The sequence below is a fragment of the Schistocerca serialis genome, chromosome 8 (genome assembly GCF_023864345.2).
Source record: "Schistocerca serialis cubense isolate TAMUIC-IGC-003099 chromosome 8, iqSchSeri2.2, whole genome shotgun sequence".
Lineage (NCBI taxonomy): Eukaryota > Metazoa > Arthropoda > Insecta > Orthoptera > Acrididae > Schistocerca > Schistocerca serialis.
Window position 1 is genome coordinate 479,243,867 of NC_064645.1, and position 3,129 is coordinate 479,246,995.

Below are 3,129 nucleotides of genomic sequence, written 5' to 3' on the forward strand. Positions count from 1 at the left end.
TACTCACACCATTTAACGCATAATTTCTGTAGCTCTCTGCAAGTGTTTAGCATTAAAACGACATGAAAAACACTACCGTCGGTCCCATAACATTAATTTGAAATTAATTTATCCGGTTTACTGGTCGTTGAGCTCCTCTGCTGTGGATTATATTACTTAAAGAAATAGCAGCCAGCCATTTTTATATGTTTTTGTTTATTCGAATTTTCCGGGCTGTCGTCCATCTCCAACTGGAGCAACACATATTTAATTCACGCCGATCGTATCATGATGCATTTATAATTTATTACTATTTAAGTGCATTTACTTATCGACGGAAATTAGTTAACGAAGATATCGATTCGTAACGTATTCTAGGCAAATACTATGAAATGCTAGCAGAAATACTCCAGAACTGAAAAGTGTGTAATCAGGTAGTCTGCACAAGAACAATACAGTTTCGTCTCATTACGTTACTGCTGAACGAAACGAACTGGAGTCACGAACTATTATTTTCATTTTGAAATTGAGATAAAATTATTCAAAAATTAACTGCAAAAAAGAAATCCGGCAATGCAAGTACTCTAGTTTCCTTTTAATGCCGCAGATATAATCTCTAACCAAGGCTATAGAAGAGCATACCAGAAAAAAAGACGAGTTATTCTGCCTCCCTTCAAACCTGTTTCAGCCAAACCTGTTGTATATGAAACACGTAAAAGCCAATTCCCGAGTGTGTGGAGCTGATTGCAACGCTGATGGGTGTCTCCTCTGTCCAGAGAACAAGGAAGGTAAAAGGAATGTCCAGCAAGGGCTGAGATCCAGCGGCAGAAATAGCCAGTAGATGTGATTTCAAACTTAGACTGCTAGTATTCGGAAGACATAAATACGGACACTGATACGGGCTGTGAAGCCAAAAACCTTTTAGGAGAGAGAATTCTTCAGACATAATTTTGAGGAAAATAGCGAATCTTGTAAGTTAATGAAGTTTATTGGAGCTGTCAAAATATAATTTCTTGGTGACAGCAGTTCCTGCAGATATTATCTGCTGATGCGACGCACATTAGAGTCGTGTGGTAGTGAGGGGTCACTCTGGTGATGTTCATGCACTAATCAGACCAAACATTAAGCCCAACGACAGCCGTGATGTTGAATGGCGCATTGTATCGTTTCTGGTCAGTGACGCGATAAGGAAAGCGTATAAAAGAAGCAAAGACAATTCGGGAATCTTTCCTGCAACGATAGGAACCATAGATAGGTAAATACACAAACGGAAGCGATTCTGACAAAGGGATGATGGTCATGTACGGCGCGTCGACGGGGAGCGAGCACCTCTGAAATGGCGAATCTAGTCGATCTGTTCGCTTGCTACTGCCGTAAGTATCTATGCAAAGTACAACATATATTTGACACCGCTAACGGTCGTCAAATCACAGTCACTAAACCAACGAAATTTTTAAAAAGGTTACATAACTAGTTTCGACGCACTGAGTCGTCATTTTCAAATGCAATCCCAAACCTGGAAAATTGCATTAATAATTGCAACCACACTTCTTTCAAATATTGCAAAAAATACACTAAAAACCGTAAAACTGAGGCAAAGGCAGCAGAAATGGTTCACAAGATGTCATAACCATGTTAGTTTGATCAGTCATTTCGCACCTTAATGCAGTGTAGATGAAAACTGCATCGGGATGAAAGATATAATATACTCTTGCATTACATCCTGCAATGATGTAACGATCGTTTCACGCGTCGTAGTCTTATAACGTGCAGCAAGCCCAAAACTAGAATACAGTTCGCAATCGTACCGTGTTCTGCTAAGGACGTCTTGTAATCGTTGCACCACTGCAGGACGTAATGCAAGAGTATGTAATATCTTTCTTACTGAAGCGATTTTCACCTACACTGCATTAAGGTGGGAAACGACTGAGCAACCAAAAACTCCCATGACGCCTTGTGACCCGTTTCTCTTACCTTTGCGTCAGTTTTACTGGCTTTAGTGTATTTTTCGTAGTATTTGAAGGTTCAAATGGTTCAAATGGCTCTGAGCACTATGGGACTCAACTGCTGAGGTCATTAGTCCCCTAGAACTTAGAACTAGTTAAACCTAACTAACCTAAGGACATCACAAACATCCATGCCCGAGGCAGGATTCGAACCTGCGACCGTAGCGGTCTTGCGGTTCCAGACTGCAGCGCCTTTAACCGCACGGCCACTTCGGCCGGCAATATTTGAAGGAAGTGTGGTTGCAATTATTAATGCAGTTTTCCATGTTTGTGATTACATTTGCAAATGACGACTCAGTGCGTCGAAACTAGTTACGTAAACTTCTTAAAAATTTCATTGTTTTAGTGATTGTGGCTTGGCGACCGTTTGTGGTGTCAAATAAAGATTTTAAATTTCATTTAGTCACATTCCCTGATGACAGTTGAAATACAAAATCTATGTAAAGTGGTTGAAGGACGGTGAAACCACGATTAGACCACAAGATGTTGGACGTCCGTGCCTCACCGCAGAATGAGGAGGTTGGAGGCTTGTCGGTGGGTAAAGCAGGATAGGCGGCAGTCTCAGACAAGTCTGAAGACAGAACACTATGGTGGTGGAGGCACAAGTGTTTCGGAGTACATTGTTGAACATGGAGCTCGGCAGCAGACCCAGCCAACGACATCGGTAAATACGATTGCAGTGGGCACGGGAGCTTCGCGATTGGGCCATGAATCAATGGGAACGCTTCGTCTGATAGCATAGATTACGTTTCTTGCTACACCAGGTCGATGATTGTGTCTGGATAAATCGTCGTCATCTAGGCGAACGGCTGCCCGAAACGCGCACCTCGCCGCGACGCAGGCTGGTGGGTCAGTACTATGCTACTGGGGACATACACCTGTGTTTCTACGGGCCCTGGAATAGCAGTCTTAGGCAACGTAACAGCTTTTGACTACGTGAATGTGATTATGGACCACGTGTATCTTTTCATGTCTTTCTCGATGGCGCCGGCATCTTCTAGAAGATTATCCGTATGATAAGATCAGAGTCGTGCTACAGTGCTTCGATTGAAGTCACGTTGAAGTCTTGGCCACCAAATTCGTCTGGGACTTTGTCGGGCGCTAGTTCCGAACCCACAAACTACCGGCTTATAATTTACAGGAA